Source organism: Gossypium hirsutum, chromosome A02 (genome assembly GCF_007990345.1).
Source record: "Gossypium hirsutum isolate 1008001.06 chromosome A02, Gossypium_hirsutum_v2.1, whole genome shotgun sequence".
NCBI classification, from domain to species: Eukaryota; Viridiplantae; Streptophyta; class Magnoliopsida; order Malvales; family Malvaceae; genus Gossypium; species Gossypium hirsutum.
In genome coordinates this window covers 8932652-8953925 of record NC_053425.1, presented here as the reverse complement: position 1 = coordinate 8953925, position 21274 = coordinate 8932652, and the positions used below count along the sequence as shown (strand labels likewise).

The 21274-nt window shown below is 33.1% G+C and overlaps 1 non-coding gene across 1 annotated transcript; it reads left to right on the top strand.

The window, feature by feature from the left end:
- The first annotated feature begins 20929 nt into the window (after positions 1 to 20929).
- LOC121217053 (small nucleolar RNA R71) lies at positions 20930 to 21035 on the top strand. The gene has a single exon (XR_005913263.1). It is a non-coding gene; the product is annotated as a small nucleolar RNA R71 (small nucleolar RNA).
- Positions 21036 to 21274: the final 239 nt, after the last annotated feature.

Below are 21274 nucleotides of genomic sequence, written 5' to 3'. Positions count from 1 at the left end.
TTATATTTTATGAGATATTTAAACTTTTGTGATACAGGGCCAGAGTGATTTCTGGATCCCCTATTCTGAATTTAAAAATTCATAATAAATTTTAAAAAAACAATTATAAGTTTTTATTTATATGTACAGATTCCTTATTGAGTCTAGTTTTAATAGAAACAAACCTTGTAGTCATTGAAATTCTGTAAAGAGAGATATTTGATTCGTAATACACAGATGTCAGAGCAGTCAAACCCTGAAATAGGGGAGACTTTAACTAATAAACTGTACTAATTGGCCTGACCAAAAATTCTAGACAAAAATTAGTAAATAGATATATGAGTCTAGATTTAGGGAAAATTTACGGATCTTGATTTCTAGTTTCGTAACTCGAGATATGATTTTTCTTGTAACTGTGACGCGGGTAGTTAGAAAGCTGTGAATGTAGAAACAAATGATTTGAAGTTCTTAATTTGATAAATTATGTTCGGTAACCCCTCAAGCTCGACTCCGGCGACAGTTTCGGGCGTGGGGGCGTTACAAATATAACATACACATTTTATCATACATTAACAATAGTCATTTCAATTTATCAATTTATTCTTAATACATTCAAATCTCATCATTTGCTATCTCAATTAGCTTTTCACAATATGTTACACAATTCATATGTATCATTTCCATTCACATTCGGTATTTCCAAATACCTTTCATAATATCACTTCTTTTAATTACCCCTATTAACATGACTCGGTCTCTAATGGATACACAGATCCAACCAAAACACACCAGTTTGGCACCCAGTGCCTTATCAGATAATTCGAAGTAATAAGTTGACACCTAGTGTCTCATCGGCTGAACCGAAGTAAATTGGCACCCAGTGCCCCATCGAATTAATCTGAAGTAATAGATTGACATCCAGTGTCTCATTGACTTGAGGTCGAAGTAATCCCTAAACTCTTCCAATCCTATGGCGTGCCAACTATATCCGACCCAGACGAGTACAGTTAATAGGGTTTTATTTCCACATTTCAAAAAATAAAACATTTAAAAAACAATCAATATCCAATATCCATTTTTCACATTAATCAAAAATTCCTATAAATTCAATTCAATATCAAAATGCTAATTACTCACCTCAATCACTTACCATAAATATTAAATTAAAATATAACAATTAATAATTAGATTAGGATTATAGAAATACAAACCAGAACTTCCGAGCTACTCCTCGTCGACTTTATCTTTTCCTTTCTTAGTCGAAGTTTTCAACACAACGTTAGCTATGGAAATTAAACAATTAAAATTCATGAATACAATACAATTAAATTTTCACATTGAATATTTGAATTTTTATTCAACATTTGCCTAAATTCCAATTTAGTCCCTAAACCGAGACTAACTTTATTTCTCACAATTAATTCTATATTTTCATTCAATTCCCACTTTAAACTAGTTTTAACTCTTTAATTTCACTTGAATTTCTAAATTTTTAAAATTTTACTATTTAGTCCCTAATGGTCAAAACTTATAATTTATTCTACAATTCAATTTTTTTTCATTTCTAGCTTAAAATTCTATCAATTTAATCCATAATACTCTAATTATTCAATATTAACAACATTTAAAAACTCAATAATTTCTAAAATTTTGACATAGATTGGGTAGTATTTAATCCTAGGATTCTAAAAACATAAAAATTACAAGAAAATGGACTAAATTGACTTACCAATTAAGCTTTAAACCCTTGAAAACCCTAATTTTTCTCCTTTCTTTTTCTTTCCTTTTTCCCTCTGTTCGTTTCAACTTTCTTTTCTTTGTTTCTTTTTCTTTTATTTATTTTATTTATTCTTTTAGTTATTATAATATAATATAATATAATATAATATTAAGTATTCATATATTATTATTATATAGATATGTATATTATTTGTACACATGTATTTACTTATTACCATACAATTGTTACATAAGGCTTAATTGCTTATTTAGTCCCTTTACTTTTTCTTTAATTAATAATTAAACTTTTGCCCTTTATGCAATTTAGTCTTTTCTAATTACTCTTAATTCAAGCTAATTCACCTAACCAAAACCTAATTAACTACTCAGCTGACTTCGTAAATATTTTTAATAAATATTTACATTTTTAATAAATATTTACAAGTCTGTTTTACGAAAACGGAGACCCGAATATATACTTTCCAATTACCCGTGACTATCGGGTCGTTACAGAAACTATGTAAGCAACAATGCTTAGTAAGCTCGTATAAACAAACATAACTTACCATTTCATTTGCATAATGTAAAGCATAAATATAGTATAGTCCAAATCATATGCTTGATATAAGCCTATATATCATCGTTGGTACACAAGTTAACACACTTGTACATAATTCAAATGAACTAACAATAAGGCAAATCATTTTCCATATGAAACATATCATTTATTTCATACATTCTTTCCATAAGATTATGCTTAATTCCATTTGAATACTTACCATTACATTTCCTTTTCTTGACCGTTGAACCATTTAGAATTACCTCGGATACTCGGGAAAGCTGACACAAAGTGTGCGTTTACATATAACCGTAACCTTTCCTTTACATCATTGCTCACACGAGTTGTGAAATGGGCCTGCTCACATGAGCTGTGGGTCAGAATGTAAGCTACACGATGCTGCTCACACGAGCTGTGGAGTATCCTCAACAAATGCAGGACCTCAGCCATCGGTAGGACATTCAAGACCAACACCCGAAATAGAAAATCCCTAATGACATGTCATTCGTATCCTAAGAATTCCTAAGGTTCAACCGGGACTCGATAATCATCATAGCATTAACTTGTTTATACATTGATCCATTAATATTATAATTAACATAATAACATACAATTTAAATAGTATTAATACGATAACCATTCATACGAATTTACCTAGATGACTAGAGGCATAGAAATTAGGTCGAACCAATCCGAAGCTTTTGTTTTACCTCGATCTAGGTCCGTACGTGGTTTATCTTGATCTAAATAAATAATTTCAATCAATTTAATACTTCTGGTATTAAATTTAATACACATTTCATATTTATGAAAAATGACCATTTTGCCCCTAATATTTTAACTTTTTTACAATTTAGTCCTTAAGCTTATAACTTAAAATCTAACCTTTTAATATAATTCCATGTTAACCAAGCATGCAAGGGACTTTGGCACAACTCATTTTTACCATTATTTCACAATAAAACCCTAGAATTTATACCTTTAACAAATTAGTCCCAAATTCCAAAATTCAACAAAAATCACTTAACAAAACTTGTTTATTTATCAACAAGATTCATAATCTATCACTTAACACCAAAAAAAATTCAAGAAATTTCATGGCATAACCCTCATCCTTTAACATTTTTACAAATTGACACCTGGCTAGCTAGATTAAGCTAAAACGAACTCATAAACATAAATATAATTTAAAATGAAGCTTAAAAACTCACCATGCAAGCAAAGGAACTTAACTGAATGCCTTAGCTTGTTTTAATGGTGTATTTTCGGTGGTGAAAGGAAGAAATGAAGAAGATGAACATGTTTTCTTAGTTTATTTTTGTTTTACTTACTTATTTTCCTTTTTGCCCTTTAAAAACTATCAAAATTTCAATAAAGCCTAATCCATATAAATCCACTAACTAAAAAAATTGTATAATTACCATGTAAATACTTTAATTTAAGATTCCATGGCTATTAGCCTCTTTTAACTAATAAAATTCAAGTTTTTACCTTTTACGATTTAGTCCTTTTACTTAATTAACCAAGAAAATATCAAAATTTCTTAATGAAATTTTAGTAGGACCCTTCTATAATTCCATAGACATTAAAATAATAATGAAATAATAATTTACTCGTCGAAATTGTGGTATCAAAACCACTGTTTTGATGTCACTGAAAACGAGTTGTTATAGAATTTCACTAAGTTCATTCGAAATAATGAGTGGTTTGCCCTGAATGTAAGATCAAAAGCTGATATGGAAAATGTGGGAAGGGACGAAACTAGACCTCGCAGAATCCAAGTGAACTTCTTTGATTCAGTACTATGCATATTTTAACATTTCAAAATAAGGCCTAGAAGTTTGAGCCTTACGAACTGAGAACGCTAGTGGGATTGGTGAGCTGGTGTTCATCAAAAGGCTTGGTGAACTAGTATATACCTGTAACACCCATAACCCGTACTCGTCCTTGGAATAGGGTTTCGGAGCATTACTAAAACTTTTAGAACAATTTTCAAGCAAATTATGTAAATTACTATTCATTTGCTAAGAACATTCAAAACGTCCATTGATTGGACCCTCGAGGCCCAATACGAGCATTAAAATCGAGTCAAGACTTAATTGGGAACTCTAAGAATTTTTCTCGACTTTTTAAAATTTTTCTAAGGTGTAGGGCTCACACGTCCGTGTGGTCTAAGGGACATGCCCGTGTGACCCTGGGACACATCCGTGCTAGAGGCTGTGTTCGACCTCGTGTAACTCTCTGACTTGTGCGCATGGCCATGCCACACGTCCGTGTGCTAGGCCATGTGGTTAATTAATTTTAATCGAAATTAAGTGCAGGTTTCACACGGCCAATACACACGCTCGTGCTACACGGCTAAGAAACACATCCGTGTCTCTGCCCGTGTGCTCAATTCTGAGCATTCTGTTTCTCAAAATTAAGCTACAGGGGACACACGGCCTAACCACATGCCCATGTTGCCAGGCCGTATGTCACACACAGTCTACACACTCGCCCGTGTGGGCAAAATGAAGCCATTTCTAGCTTTATTTCTCACCCAAAATTTCACCTAAGGCCTACACTTGAAACACATATCCAATACCAACCAATCCAAGAATTCGAATTAAGCAATTTCCATCATTCATCATGGTATACAATTATATGCATATGTGTTTGTAAACTTACCTTGAAATAACTTAGGCATTAACAACATTTGATCACATATACATAACATATCACATTTGAATATATCATTATAACCTACTTAATCATACCAAAATAAGCCATTACTAGCCATTCCAATGGCTAAGTTACAAAACATCAATTTCAAGCCACTATTGGTCAAGTTGTCCTATACATGCTATTATACCAACATGATTTTACTAAGTATACCCAGAATGACTAGTTGATAGTGTGACGATGCTCCAGTGATCTCCAACCTTCGCGAGCTTTTGAGCACTATAAAATGGGGGAAAAATAAAACGGAGTAAGCATTACATGCTTAGTAAGTTCGTATAATTGAAACTAAACTTACCAATCTCGTTTATTAAATCTAAGCATACAATAACAAGTTTTCCATCGATTTGGAAAAATTGCCTAAACACATGCATCCAATCAAACATGTTAGTCACAAAGTTTACATGTACATCAAATAAGGATAGATGAGCTTATCATACATTATTCTTTCAAGACATTATCATTTCATCTCATAATTCTCATGCCATGTCAAGAGTTTTATGTCCATTGAATCATTGAAATTCCGATGAATGCTTAAGTAGTACACTCGAGGTGTACGGTTCCATAACTCATCAATTCTTATTCGAGGGTACCCATTAGGTCACTCCCTCAACGAGTCACATATCGTATAACAGGATTACCGGTCTAGGCTAAATCCTTTATAAAAGCTCAATTAGGATTACCAGTCCAGGCTAAATCCTAATCGTAACGTACACTCGAGAGGTATTATATCAGGATTACCCGTTCAGGCTAAATCCTTTCTATAACAAGGTCAATAGGATTACTTGTCTAAGCTAAATTCCGTTCAAAACAAATTCAGGACCTTATTCGTTTCAAGAAAGCGCATATAATCATTGGAAATCCAATATTCAATTGGGACTTAACCCTTTTTCACCATTTCAAGCATGTATTATATTTTTTATTATAGCATTCAAATAATGTACATCAATATAAGTCACATTTTGTACAACACAAAATTCAAATAAACATATTTACAAGCTCAATTAAGTTACACGAACTTACCTCAACACTTGTTCGCGTAAATAATCTACTAATCTGAAATCTTTTCTTTTCCTTGATCTAGCCTCGAGTTTGTGTTATCCGGATTTATATAAGTGAATTTAATCATAAATTTATCTCATTTCATATTTATTTGGACTCAATTTATGTCCTAGGAAAAATTACATTTTGCCCCTAACTTTTTCATAAATTCCAATTTCATCCGTAGGCCCGAAAACGAAATTTGTGCAATTTACTCCCTATTCCAAGCCTAACCAAAATCCCATTATGAATTTTACAGCACATATATTCATAAAATTTCAAAATTTTTCATCAAATTTCACAATTTTACATTTTAGTCCCTAAATCATGTTTTCATTAAAAATCACTTTGTAAAAGTTGTTTATCTATCAACAACCTTTAATTTTCTACCATAAATTTCTAATTTTTAGCATATACATCGATGACCCATTTTTCGTACTTTGATAACTTTTCAAATTAATCCCCCAAATAGATAGTTTAAGCTATCCTAGTTTCAAAAATATCAAAACACTAAAAACGGGACAAGGAAACTTACCCAATTAAGCCTTGAAAGTTTCTTCTCTCTCTCCTAGGGTTTCCTTATAATTTTCGGGTTGAAGATGACAAAAATAAGATGACATTTCTTTTTATCATATTTTAATTAATTAAATTATTTCAATTCCAATTTAGTCTCTACTCTTTTCTAATTTTTCCATGGATGAGTCACCAAAAATCTACATACTTTTCTTTAATGGTCTAATTACCATATAAGGACCTCTAGTTTTGAATTTCATAGTTATTTAATCCTTATAGCTACTAGAATCCAACGTTCGCATTTTATGCGATTTAGTCTTTCTCATAATTAAACACTTAATCAATAAAATTTTCGTATCAAAATTTTCAAACGACATGTCTATCATATTTCGGACCATATAAAAAATAAAAATAAAATTTATTTTTGGGCCGAATTTGTGGTTTCGAAACCACTGTTCCGATTTCACTGAAAAATAAACTGTTACAACGCCAATAGGTTTGGCAAGATGGTATACACCAGTAAGTCTAGCGAGATGGTATACGCCTAATATGTCCGGCGAGACGGTGTACACCAACAGGTCTGGCGAGATGTTGTACGCCAATAAGTTTGGTGATATGGTGTACACCAACAAGTCCGCCGAGTGGTGTATGCTAGTAAGTCAGGTGAGCTAATGTTCGATAGTTGGTCTGGCGAGCTGGTGTTCGCTAGTGGATTTAGCGAATTCTGATCAGCAGTGGGTCTGACAAACTGTGATGATTATATTGGGCCGAGAGTCAAAAGGAGTAGCTGAAGGGTAATTCTACCAAAACTAGAAAGCCATCTTACTTTTCTCTTCGTAATACCATCTATGCATGTAACTGTTTCCTACTTCTATTACGACTAGGGTATCCAAAGAACATTAAAACACTAAGTGCCTATAAATTAAGCCATTTTCGTTAGAAATTTCATATTTTGTTAAGCAATAAACTCTCTCAAATTCTTTGTCAATTTTTCTGTTATCAAGTACTAAGAACCTAAAACTCATCTCTTAGGATCTAAGGTAAGACTCTATTCTTATATTGTGTTTAGAAGAATTCGTAATAAATGGGACTAGGTTCGCCAAAAAACCAACGTGTGCGAACCTAGGATTGCTTGTGTTTGTGTATGAGTTTTTATGTGCTTTTTCTGTTAGTGACTTGTGTATATTTTTGAAATTGCAAACTTGATAGAATCTTCTACAAGTAAAGATAAGGGAAAAATGAAGCTTGTCTAAAGGTTTTGTAACAACCCATTTTTAATGGAGTTGGAAACAATGGTTTTGGGACCACAATTTTGATGAGTGAATAAATATTTTAATGTTTATTTAATGTCCTATAGGGTTAATTTAAGGTGGTATTAAATTTTTGTTAAGGAATTTTGAAGTTTAAAATGTTAAATAGGTGAAAAGGACTAAATTGAAAAAGGTGCAAAAGTTGGATTGTAATAGTTAAAAGGATTAAATGGTTATGGAAAGGAAGACTAATGGATTTAGGGGGTAATTATACTATGTTATATGTTAGTGGATGATTATGGATAGGTTTTAATGAAATTTCAATGGATTTTAAAGGCTAACTTGGTAAATTAATAATTAAACAAAGTGTTAAACAAAAGAAAAAGTAAAAATGTTATCATCTTTCTCATTTTGCTATCCCAAATTTGAATAGCCATTGAAGGAGGGGAGAAAGCTTTGGTTTTGAATTTTCCTCATGCATGGTATGTATTTGATGCTTGTTTTTATTTTTTTTATGTTTAATGTGAACTATTTGTAATTATGGGCTATTTAATACCCCTAGTAGAATTGGTTAACATGATTTTAGGTTAAAATGGTTAAATTTCAAGTTAAGAGCTTAAGGACTAAGTTGTGAAAAACTTAAAATAGGAGGGGTAATTTTATAATTTCATGATTATATAAATTATAGATTGAATTGAATATTTGGTATTATTTGAAGTACTCTATTTAGATAAAACTAAACTTAAAAAAAAGAAAATTTTTTTATATTAGTCTCTAACTCTACTTTTGCGACTATAGTTACCTAGATAAGTTCGTATGAATTATAATCTTATTAATGATAGGTTGATTGATTATCAGTTATATCATATTAGTTATAAACTGACTTGAATACATAAATAGATCAACGTTTTGAGTAACCGACGGATGAATAATCATGTTCGAACCTTAAGAATTCTTAGGACACGAATGACATGTTATTAGGGATTTCATGTTTCAAGTGCTATTTTGTAATGTCCTACCGATGGCTGAGGTCCTGCATTTGTTGCAGATTCTCTACAGCTCGTGTGAACAGCATTATGTAGCTAACATTCCAACCCACAACTCGTGTGAGCAGGCCCATTTCACAGCTCGTGTGAGCACTATTGAAAAGGAAAGGTTATGATTATATGGAAAGGCACACTATGTGTGAGCATTTCCGAGTATCCAATGGAATTCTAGATGGTTTAACAAGTAAGTAAAGGTAAATGGCAAGGCATGTGTTCAATGGATAATTGTTCATAAACTTATAAAAGGTAAATTTGATGAATGAAATGAATTGAAGGGCACTAAATGATTATGTGATAAATGATATGTTCATGAAGATTCATTTGTGATATGGTTGAATTTCTATATGTGTTATGCATGAGCATACTAATTTGTGAGTTTGGTACTGATTATAGGATTGTATTAAGCTTATGAGTATGGTAATGATGTTATGCATATTTCATAAAATGAGTTTAAGAAGGGTAAGTTTATGTTTGAATTTATACGAGCTTACTAAGCACTAGTTGCTTATGTAGTTATTTTCCTCTGTTTCATAGGTTGTCGGAAGCTTGATTGGTTGGAAGCTTGTCAGAGTTCTATCACACTATCCAGCAATCACTTCGATAGTTTTTGAGTTATTTTGGCCAAGGTTATAAATGAAATGTATAAGACTTTATATAATGGTAGTTCTTGAATTTGTTGATGATCAATTTGGTATGAATATGCCTTTGGAGTGTGTATTTTGTTTGATGGCTTTATAGTGCTTAGGAAGTTTATGTTCTTTGGTCACTTTTAAGTACTTTGTAATATATGGTCCTTTTTGGTATGTTTATTATCAAAAGTGAATGGTTTATAATTGATGTCATTAGGTAGCTAAATTAAGTATGTTTTGTGCTTGAGATGTGGCATTATAGCCTTGTTTTTTATTGTAGTTATTTTGGTATAAATGTGGTCCCTTTGAATGGCATATTGGTTAGGTGAAATAAATTGATTGAATTGATATGTTTATATGTGTTTGAAAGGTGTTTAGGTCCAGGGAACTTATGCACAAATGGAGTGGATGATTGAGCAAGTTTTGGTCTTTAAATGGCTTGTTTATAGGGTCAAATTATAGAGCACACAGTGGCTACACGTTCCTGCGTCACTTATTATATCAGGTGTGAGTATCAAACTGCCTAAGACACAGCCATGTATGTCAAGCCAGTGAGTTACACTGTCTAACACATGGCCTGCAACACGGCCGTGTGACACAATTCAGAGAGTTACATGGGCTGTGACACAGCTGTGTGACCTAACTCAAAGAGTTACACGGTTTAAGGCACGGGCTGGGACACAATCGTGTGTCCCATTGCTCGAATTCCACACGATCTAGGCTATGTCACATGGCCTGGACACACGACCATGTGGCCCTTATTTTTAAATTTTTCAACTTTTTCCAAATTTATTGAATTGTTTTAAATTAGTCTTGAATTGTTTCTAAACTATATATAGGGCCTCGAAGGCTCGATTTAAGGCCCAAATGTATATGTTGCTAGGTTTGTAATGAGTTTTTGATAATTATTATTAAATGAAATTATTTTTCTATTTTGTACGGTAATGTTCCGTAACCCTAATTTAACAACGGATATGGGTTAGGGGTGTTACAGGTTTTCAATAAATTAGCGAGTGTTCAGGGATCGCCATTCATGTGCGTAAACCATACTGTCAATCTAGAGTTTAGGGTTTAACCTAAGTTCCGAGAGTAAATATTTTTTAAACTCTGTTTGTGATTATATACGTGCTTTTATGAATAGTGATATGCGAGCTCCTCATAATGTACGAGCTCTATATCTAAGTACATGTTTTGAAAAATATGTTTTTCTGAAATCGTTAGATATAATGGCATGCCATAAGATTGTGAGTACTCACCTTTATGTTTTTTGATTTGGGCGAGAGGCTTTAGGACAGGCTAGAGAGACAAGGGAATGTTGAGCTAAGCTCTATTCACTGGGACATGTTGGTGTGACGGAGAGTGTTTAGCTTTATGCTACACTTATGGGACGTGGTAGACTCATTAATTCATTATGAGGTGTTATACGGAGATCTGCTTATCTAACAGGAAAATAAGTTTATCTTTTCTAAAATAACATGTTTTACTATTTTTAAGCTATCTGATAGTTGGTATTTGTGAACAAGACTTCTTGTGAGTATGGCAAACCGTGTTCGTAAGTTCTGTAACTTTGCCAAAGCTTCTGTTTAACATTCGTTTTGTGTATGCTATGTAGTTATTCTTTCCTATATATTCACCGAGTTCGTAAAAACTCACCCACTCCTTTCTATTTGTCACAAATAGCTAGATTGCAAGGTGTGCAACGGCGAGGCGAGTGATCCAGGCGAAGTATACATGTTGTAAAAATAGTTCAAGTGAACTTTGGATTAAAGGCAATGTAGGAATTCTGCTTGAGCTTAGAAAAAAAATTTTGACTTCACCGATTGTTTTAAGACTTAGTTATTTTTATGCTTTACTTTATGTATTTATTTGCGAATCGATAATGCTCTATAAATGCATCTGAAATTTTAAGTATAGAAAATTAATCCTAGTTTGATTGATTTTTCCTTAATTTTCAAGTTCATAATTCAGTAACTAAACTCTAAGCATTTTGTTCACCGTAAGCAATAACATAGAATATTCAAAACTAACAAACTATGTAGAGTTCGCCAAAATTACCGTAAAGTAATAGGGTTGTGGACTGTACAAAGTACGAACACTAACATTTCGTGAACTGGTCTCTGCAAACCCTTAATAACTTTTGGATAAACGAGGAAATCTGCGAAATTTTTTGGTAGTATCTAAACACTAGAGAGTAGTTTGCGAGACCTACTTTGATGTCACGACCCAAGAAGTAGGGTGTCACAACATCGGCTTTGTACGGGAAGCACTTACGAGCCAGGGGCATTTTGGTCTACACAATGGAAATTAAACATGAGAATGTCAGCTGACTGAGGGTTGAGGATGAAGACAACCCTTACTCTATAAATAGGCTCTTAAAACACTTGTGTATGAACAAATTTTCATATTGAAGTTTTCTTTGTAATTTTAGTTTTCAGTTTTTCTTTCTTTTAGGCTTTAGGTTTCTTTTTAGCTCTTTTCTTTTTATGTTCTTCAGAGAATATGATTTGTAAACACGATCAAATGCTAGTGGATTTCTTCACTTCATCTATCAAATACAAACATAATTCTCTTAAACCTTTCTCTTTATTTGTTATTTATGTTTATCTTTATCATCAAGTTTATTGTGTTCATGAAATCCATGAGGAACTAACCCTCTTATGGGGGATTAGCGAGTGAAGGTGTGATTAATTAATTATTATGTAGGGTTTTCTTAGCGGATCAACTGTTTTGGATAGGAAGAACTTAAACCCTAGGCTTGATGACTCTAGGAAGTCATTTAGGTGAGAATTAACCCAAAATTTGGTATGACCTATCAGTGAACACCTTAGCCCCAATCCAGTCTAGACTGTGAGATCGAGAGACAAGTAATTCTTACTAACTAATTAGTTTAGTAGAGGATCAAGATATCCTACTAGGATAATGACTAGTTGATTGAATAGAAACCAGAAATAAGAATTAGTTATGTCCACTAAAGGAAGATAATCACCTATAGCTAGATTTTTATCAAGTTTATAATTTAGTTTTCCAAGTTCCTTTTATTTATGTTATTTTCTTTCTTTTATTTATAAAAACCAAAAAACCTTCATTTATGTTCTATCATAATCTAGTTGATTTAAATTACTAATTAGATCTATTTACGTTCAGGTTAAAGTTAATTTAGTATTAGCCTCCCTTGGGAATGATCCTCGAAATACTCACCTATTCCATTGTAAACTATATTACAACCTGAACCGTATACTTGCAGACACCGCCTCTATTTCATATCATTTAGTTGCAGTATTTACACTCTGGACGTTAGTACGTCTAGAGGCGGTCAATTAGCAGGGGTACGAACTCGTATGTTAGAATTGTTGTGCCCTGCGAGGTACTTTGATTTGTAAAATTTAGGGTTCGCATGTTCTTAATTCATTTCTTCAGATTTTTTTTACTTTATGTAAAGATTAAGCTTAGTTCTTACATGTGAAGTGGGTTCGCAAAATATTTCTGCTGCATATCATGAAGCAAGCAAAGCGAGTTCACAAACTTGTGCTTCCTTGTATTTACATATGTTTTATTTTTTGAGTTGTGGTATGTTGGAGGTTAGGTTGGCTGTTAATGGAAAGTTACTTAGATGGCTAATGTGGTATTGAATAGCTCGGGTTCAGAAACGAGATAGGGTATAGGGTGTTCGAGGGTTAAATCTGTAATTAAACAGAATCAATTTTTTTACATTACATGTATAAGTACATTCTGTAGATTGGTATGTTTGTAAAAGACATTAATCTACTTAGTTAGTTAATCATATAATAAGAGGTTTCAAACGATGTTCATTTATGGAAATGTTATGGTTAGTCAATTAATTAAGTTAAAGTTGTATGAGAATGTAGTATTAAGTTTGGCGTAGAATTAAATAAATTGGAATTACGGTATGATTATTTGCTTTAATTGTAACATTCGGTATCTGAACCCGATGATCGAGTCGGATATAGGGTGTTATAGTTGCTACATGTCTATTAATGCTATTCTATGCTAAGGGTAGCCATGTTGAATGCCAAAATGATTAGTTGATGTTATACTTTTAATGATCAAGGTAAGTATAGTGTTTACACTTTGAACTTATTAAGCATTGGTATGCTTACTCTAGTTTTTTTCCTTCCCTTATAGATTGACACATTGTGGAAATTAATAGAGGAACATACACTATCAAAAGATGGTAGACATATGTTCATTTTGAGTCTAGACATTATGGCATGTACATAAGGACCTTTGTTGTGCAAGTGGTCAAATTAGAGTAATATCTTTGTAGAAATGTCATAATGGTTGAACTTGTGTAATAAGCTTGGTATGTGATCAAATTGATGCATGTTTTGGTATTGTGTGAAGCTAGTATGTGTAATGATCTTATTTGTTATGTTTTGGAATGTTAAAGATTATAAGTATGATGGTTGGAATAGCCAAGTTGATAAATAGCTTGAGAAATGGTAGATTTGATTGTTATGTATAAGATGAAATTGAATGTATGCTTTTGTGATTCATATTAGAGCCATTTAAGTGAAAAGCTTTTAGTTGTACAAATTTGGCATGTTTAAGTTGGTAAATGATGTGTTTTGAATATAGATAGTTGGATTGAATTTGAAAATGCCCTCTAGTTGGTAGATTGAATTCTACAAGTTTGGATGGTTGATCTAGATGAATACATACCTTAATTAGTTTAAATGGACATGTTTGATAGCATTACTATTGTAAATGGTTGAGAAATATCATGTTGATTTTGATTTTAAAAGTAAATGAATAGGTACTAAAGTGCCAAGTTGCCAAAAACAGGGGCAACGTTGCGACTGTGAGATCCCAACGTCGTAACTTAGTACGACAGTAAGTGGCATCGCAATGTGGAGATGCCTAATATCGCAGCATAACTCATTGAGTTGCGTATTCGCAATGAGGGAACCTTCAAATTGCATTGTAGATTGGAAAATTTGAAAACTTTATAGTTTGGTCCTAAACCACCGTTGGGTTAATAAAGGAGCTTTTGTAAGCTCGTATAAGACCCGAAATAGATAGTATAAGGTCCCTAATTAGAATATGAAATTAGATTTTAACCTAAAGCTAGGAATCAAAAGTTATGCAAGTTTAGGGACTAAATTAAATAAAACATAAATATGAGGGGAATAAAAAAATAAATTTATATGAGATCATGCATATCATGGTATAGTATAAAATTCTTATATTTATTGGTGATATGAAATAATTTTTTAGATAAAAAATCGGATCAAAGTGGAGTTAATCGAGGAAAACTAAAATTACTAATTAGTCCCTAAAGAATCAACTTGTTTTGTTGTTACTAATAGGTAAGTTCATACGGAACTAATAGCTCATTTTATGTTGTGTGTGATTTGTGTTTGATTTCATATATACATATGTTTTGATATAATTAGATTTCTAGTGAATTTGGATGTATGGCTTATTATGGACTAAATTGAAATGTCATGTGATTATTAGCTATTATGTAATAGTAAAGGGTACAAATGTGAATGTTGATTGATTACAAGACATGTAAATGAATTATGTGATCATGTACAGGGATCGATAATGACATATATATGGAAATGATGCCTATGTGAACTTAGTAAAAGGTTATGATACGTTTAGCATGCCAATAGGGTTATACATGTGTTTGATCAGGGATTAGATATGTTATAACGAGGTCTAGCATTTGTTGCAGACTCTTGGGTTATATGTGATTTAGGTTTAGCCTGGACAGGTAACCTAATATAAGTTAGCTTGTGTGAGCAACTTAATCACTTGTGTATCCGAGTCTGTTTTACTATGGTTCCATTGGACAATATTCAATTAAATTGAAATGGAAAACTTGAAAATGAATTGGAAATAAAATAGTACATGTTTTTAGCTTGACATATTATTTTTGATTTCCTTAACCCTCAATACAATAGGCTATAGCTATGCAGTTCAGGACAAAAGAAAAAGGGAAAATACAAATTAATATTTTTGGCTTGGGTTTTGCACGGAAGTTTATCAAGAACTATTTTCTGACTCAAATATAGGTACTGAGGATGAATATACAAGGTTAGCTTTTTGGGTCTAGGTGTATACCAACCAATGCATTAGGTCATCCCTAGGTATCTCAATATTCACAAATTTAATCAATCAAACAAGCACAGTTTCAACAATTTATCATACATACTAGCATGCTCGTTTCCCTATATTCTCTAATTCTTTTGGTACATTCAATTACTCAATGCCTATTTACAGTGTAATATGTATAACTTAGTAGTCTAATAGAAAAAATTAAAATCATTCACTATCATGTCAAATTTATAGTAAATACAATCAACCTATATACATGCTCTTAACCAATCACTTGTATTTCTACAAGCTCAAGCACACTTTGACAAGAAAAATAAAAGAAAATGATAAAAATCAAAAACAAAATTTCCTATGTTACCCCCACACTTTAGATAGCACATTGTCCCTAATGTGCAATCCTAAATAGATAAGGAAAGAAGTTACCCAATTGATCATGACATTGCTACTGTCTAATGGTGGGTGCTTCCTTCCCTATTCGTTGAAAGCTCAAAATTGTTTTCCTTCTTTCATGTGGGGTTCCTACATAGAAAACATGAAACAAAAAGAAAAAAATATATAGAAATCTATTGTTAATCCTACTCCTAGAGCAATAAACTAAAAATTATCCAAAGTTAAATTACAATCCCAAAATAAAAATTAAAAGTTCAACTTAATTGTCCTCCCCCTTCTCAAAATCCATCTCATTCTCTTCTTTTTCTCTTCCTCATCCTCATCCTCACTATCTTCCATTTCCTTGCTCCCTTGCTCTTTTACTTCATGCTGGGACTGCATTGGGCCGAACATATCTGGCAGATAATTTATTACTTTCATATTATTCTACTGCACGAATTCTTGAAAAACTAGGCCCTTCTCTTGCATCCATTCTATCTTCTAGTCTAGTTTTGGACTGCTTCTCTCACCAATTTCTTATCGAGATGTCAATTTTTCCTTTCATTTAAGCGAGGTCAGGACATTAATATTTTCTTTCTGGCATTTTTTTCGATCCATGATTTGTTTTCGTTGAAACTTTATGTATTGTGTATATAGGGTATTCCCTATAACACTTTTAGATGGCTTTATGAGTTGTTCTGTAGTCACCGTTGGAACGCCAACTCTCTTGCACAAGGCCATCAGTAAGTGAGGGAAGAAAGCCTGAACTTTTTAGCCATTGATGCATCTTTTCATGTAATAATAAATCCACGTCCCGGTGCATACATGTTTTTCTATAACACAGCATATAGTAAAATCGCTCAAAAAGTATTGACATTGGAGACATTTAGAGTAGGATCAATTTGGGTGCATAGAAATTGCATCCACATTTTAGCTATAGGAAACATGATTGTTTGATTAAAGGAAGTGGGAATATCAGTGCTTAGGTGATTCTTCCATTCACCCCTACCTTTCGTGAGGTAGTTTGTAATGTTATCCATATTAGTATCCTTAAAATATTCTAAATCACTATTCTCTAGAAATTTGGATTCATAATATGGAGCATTATAGAATTCACAAATTCCCTTAGAGGTGACAGGCACATTTACACCCCGTATGGGACTTTTTCCCAAACCACACCGTATGGTCTCCTAGACTTCCAGTCTCTCAATGATGCATAAAATTCCTACAGCACTAAGACTATAGCGAGGTCTTTAGGGGTTATGCAAAAGCGTTCCCATTTATGGCATTGGGCTAGTAGCCAAATTTCCTTGCACAAGACCATTGATGGTTCAAAACCCCTCTCTTTTATTAGCATCTTTCCTTGGAGTTCCAAGAAAAAATTTTGATGTTCGGGTTTGGAAAATCTGCATGGTTTGTAACCATTGATGGTTCGGGGTCATTAGCCCTTCTAATTTTTATTGGAGGCATTTTCAACCATTTTTCGTTTAAGATGAATTTTTAGGGTGAAATTTAGTGTTTTAAACTAAAAGAAACGGGTTAAAACATAATTTAATCAACCGAGTTGCATGATGGGTCAAATCAAGCTTGTAGAAAATTGCAACAATGTCATGACACACTTTGAAATTTTTAGATTTTGGGGTATACTGATTTCTTTGTCAGGACACAGAGGTGCCATGTCACGACATCAAGCTGAGTTTCTTGATTACTCGATCATGTGCTCGGTGTTACGACATGTTGGTTCCCTGTTGTGACACTGAACATGTTTTGACATCGCCTCTTTAATTCAAAGTGTTTGGAACATATATATATCGTTTTCTAATATAATTGACCCCTAATGTGCTTCCTCCCACACTTTGTGAAATAATTAAAGCGCAAAAAGGAAAACTTCTCTAAAAGGCCAACTCCTTGTTGTTGTATTGACGTCGGGATTTTTTGCTCCAAGCGGACAAAAAATACCTACAAGAAAATAATACAAAACAAAAATAAATGACACTAAAGTAACGAAACAAAACTTACAACAAGAAATAGAAGTTCTTTAAAAACTAGGACGATCCGTGTCGCCACTATAGAAGAACTTCTAGTCGGTTCTTGAAACTTTGATTTGATGTTTGTTCCTCTATCGATGTATATGAACCAAACTCTTCAGTTTATTCCAGTGATAGTGCCTTATTTTCAATTGATGCGACATTCACATTACAAGCCATTTAGTACCAAATTCAAGCCAACCCCAAATTATTTTTCGGAGTATTATTTCTTCGAGCTTCCTCCCCTCCCTGTTGTGTGAGGATTTGGTTACTTGAGCCTTCCTGCCATTTTTAATGAGAATAAATCAAACTCTTTGACCTCTTTTGTTGGCACCTTCTCTGTTATGGCTAGAAAGTGTATTGGCTCTTCTACACTTTCAGCCAATATTGGTTGAAGCTCCATGTTAGTGGTTAGTTCATCTTCTACTTTTGCCTTTACGGTTAGTTTTATTTCTATGTAAATTGGATTAGAGACCGTTTCAACTATGTTAAAATCATCCCTATGATCTTCAATTAAATGCTCGAGTTGAACCTCACCATAAATCTCATCATGGTTATCGATGGTACAAGGGTTTTAATGATTCAAGTTGTGAACATCAGGCATGTCTTCTTTCCTTGGTGGCAACGCTTCAGATATTTCTTGCATAATCATGTTTTACATGTTTGATAATACCTCAGAGTTGACTATCTTGGTGGTTTCACATGAAGTCATCTCATACGAAATACGAATCACAGGAAGGCTTCTCTGAATGTTCAGGCATATCATAATCTTCTTCAAATGTCTCATACAAATTACTAATGAAATCATGAGGATGTTGAACTTTATCAGTACCTTGTTCATTACTCCACTGGTTCGTTGAGGCTTCCTTCCCTCATTGGCTTAGCTCGATCATGAACAATTTTTTATTCTCTATAATTTTTCCATTCTTCATATACTCCTTCCTCGTATGTTTCATCATAAAAAAAATCTCACCATTGAACCACATGTACTCAGTTTCATCCATGTTTGAATGATTTTGTCAGATTAGTCTACATGGATTAGTGACTGGCTAAACAGGTGTTACTCTCCTCTAAGGCATATACTGAAATTGAAAAATAAAATAGTTAGTAAACATAAATAACTATAATTTAGATATTTCCAAATTATTCTACTAAAATGCAAAAATTTAAATCAGTATAGCAACGTTGCCTCCCCAGCAACGACGCCAACAACTTGACCGCCTCCGGATATACTAACGCCCAGAGTATGAATACTGCAACTAAAGATATATATTTGAGGCAGTGCCCACAAGTATATGCGTCAGGTTGTAATATAGTTTTGCAACGAAGTATATAAGTACTCAGAGGATCATACCCAAAGGAGGCGAGTGATAAATTAAATTTAACCTAAACACAAATAGAATTAATTAGTAGTTTAAATAAATTATGTTATGATAAAATATAAAGAAAAGATTTTTGGGGTTTTTATATATAAAGAATTAAAAACTGCATAAATAAAAGGGAATTCAAAAAACTAATTTCTAAACTCAATCAAATGAAAACATGGGTGATTAGCTTGCTTTGGTGATCATAACTAATTCCTATTTCAGGTTTCTATTCAATCAACTAGTCATTACCCTAGCAAGATCCTCGATCTTCCACTATACTAATGAGACAGTAAAAACTACTTATCTCTCAACCTCATAGTCCAGACCAGTTCTGGGCTAAGGTGTTTATGGATAGGCCATACCAATTTTGGGTTAATTCCCACCTAAATGACTTCTTAGGGTCGTCAAGCCTAGGGTTTAAGTTCTTCCTCTCCCGAATAGGTGATCTACTAAGAAAATTCTACATAGTAATTAATCAATCACACCTTCACTCGCCAATCCCCCATAAGAGGATTAGTTCCTCATGGAATCCATAAACATAGTAAGTTTAATGATAAAGATATGCATGAAAAATAAATCAAGAATAAATTTTAGAGAATCCTGATTGTATTTGATTGATGTAGCGTAGAAATCCTCAAAAGTTTTATTGCGTCTACAAATTAAGTTCTTCGAAGAACGCGAATGAAAATAACTGAAAAAAACCTAAACCCTAAACAAAAGAAAAAAAACTAAAAACTAAATTATAGGGAAACACTGACAATATGAAAAATTATCCTTAACAAGTGGTTTATGAGCCTATTTATAGAGTTAGGGTTGTTGTGGTCCATAACCTTAGGTCAATTGATGCTTTTGTATTTAACTTTTGATTGTGCAGACCAAACGCCCATAGCTTGTAAGTATTTCTCGTATAAGGTCGATGTCACAACACCGTAGTGCACATGTTGGGACATTAATGGCAATATGCTCAGGTTTAGGGTAGCTTCAGGGGTGTGTCATGAAATCCTATGATTGTCTCGCGACACCCAAGGGAGTTTCAAGATTCTTGAATTTTGCTCCCTATGTTGCAACATCAAAGTTCTCGTGTCGCAACGCAATGACCAATATTGAGTTTGTATGCCCTCGAATGGACTCCTGCACACTCAATAAGTACATTAGCTTTCCTTTAGGCCTCATTCAGCCCCTAAGGTCAATAAAAGACTCAAAATACACTTTTTATTAGATTTAAACTAAAATATGAAAACTTAACTAAAACATAATAAAAATGTTTCCATTCAAGTTCCTCAAGTATAAAAACTAGTTTAATTTGCCACACCAAATTATGACAACTTAGAGGTTTATGTCCTCTAAAAATGGATGACACACTGGTTGAGGACTCTATGCGGTCAAGTCTGTTCAAAATTTGTTGGTATTTGTCATCTTCTTGGACAGCTTTGACCGTAGATGGCTTCTAATCGTATGCGTAATGTTCGATTGGCCACTAGCAAGAATTTATTACTATACTCTCTATCAAGCCATATACATCCACATTTTTTCTATTCATTAAGGCTTCTCCTACAGCTCAATCTAGTCCTGAACATGCGTGTGCATCTAACCCGTTGTACAACATTTGTAGCCTTAGCAACTCAGGTAATCCATGGTGTGGGCATATCTGAATTAGCATTTTAAAACACTCCCAAGCTTCATGAAAACTTTCTCCTTCTAATTGTTTGAACGTTGCAATCTCCCTTCTTGGTTAAACCGTTTTGCTAATAGGGAATAAGTTTTTCAAGAATTTTCCTACGAGTTCATCCCATGTTGTGATAAATCTTGGTGCTTATGAGTCTAACCAAGAAAAAGCCTTATCTATTAAGGAGAAAGGGAAAAACCGAAGATGAATAGTTTCATTGGTGACCTCGTTATATTCAAAAGTATTACAAAGTTGAAGAAATCGTTTTAGATGCTAATTTGGGTCTTCCGTCATTGTGCCTTTGAAC